We start from the raw sequence: 1,145 nt of genomic DNA on the forward strand, positions 1-1,145 counted from the left end.
TTTAGTTTTCTCCTTTTTTAAATAAGCAAGCCCAGCAACATAAGCATCAAGCAAAAAATTGTCATTTAACATTTAGTTATGTCAATACTTAAAAGAAAGTGACACACTGTTGCACACGTATTAAAGAACTGACTCAATGAATTTTAAAGTGTCGCTAATATGTAGACATTCATTTATACCGCTTTCATTTCTGTGGTTCAGAATGGAACTAAATTCTTCTGCAACTGAGGCTGCAATCATATACAGTCCAATTAGAAACCACACTTGTACAGGACCAGTAAGAAAAGCCATGTAAAAGTTAAAACAACCCAATTTGTACAAGAGAGAATTTTGCTGTGAAATTACTTCCATGCTACAAAAAGCTGAACTACTATGAAAAGATTCCTCAGAAACATATTGTCAAATGAGAAGTTTTATTATAGCTGAAAGCAGCATCACAGATATTATTATCTTAGTCTCTCTTTCTTGCCTTTGTACAATGCTAACAGAGAAACATTGACTACTTTAACAACCTTGAAGTGAACACCGGGAATGTCACCCTTTTCGACCAAACCCATCAACCAGGACTTCATCATTTTCCTCAATGAAGTTCAGATAACCATCATGAGGAACAAAGGCTGTTATTTTCCTTCTGTTCTTGATGAGCTGAACTCGGACACACTTCCTGATGGCAGAATTCGGCTGCTTCAACACCAACTTTCCCCAGGACAATTCCTTTGGCATGAGAAGCTCCCCCAAAAGGGTTGGCTTTCAAAGCAGTACCCAGATGTGCCTTCTTGTATTGTTTGTCATGCTATTTCTGGTCTCGGCGATGACTGCCCAGCTTCTTGGCTGGCCGAAGCCCACAGCACTTGCCCATCTTCCTCCTGCTGCAGCTGTTGCCGGTTCACCTGAAGGAACCCGAGCCTGAATTGGATATCTGAGCTGTACTGGGTTCTGGACCCACACAAGGGTGTGTTGTCCTCTCACATTGCGTAGACTGTTTAGAGTATGCAACTGGTGCCTGGGGAGATCAGGAGTGGAAGTTGCCAAATAGGAGACTTGGAATTGAGCTTGCTGATCTTGTTCTTCTGAGAAGACCCCCATAAGGCAGTGGGAATCCTGCATCTGTTGCCCTAGATGACACATCCATGGCTGTGTCAAGC

At 42.1% G+C, this 1,145-nt stretch overlaps 1 pseudogene across 1 annotated transcript; it reads right to left on the reverse strand.

Annotated features, from left to right (window-relative positions):
- Nucleotides 1–396: 396 nt before the first annotated feature.
- LOC310742664 (small ribosomal subunit protein uS12-like) lies at nucleotides 397–911 on the reverse strand (annotated as a pseudogene). Its single transcript has one exon. The product of its transcript is annotated as a small ribosomal subunit protein uS12-like (transcript).
- Between the last annotated feature and the right edge of the window lie 234 nt (nucleotides 912–1,145).

This window comes from Podarcis filfolensis (genome assembly GCF_964270895.1).
Source record: "Podarcis filfolensis genome assembly, chromosome: 9".
Taxonomy (NCBI): domain Eukaryota; kingdom Metazoa; phylum Chordata; class Lepidosauria; order Squamata; family Lacertidae; genus Podarcis; species Podarcis filfolensis.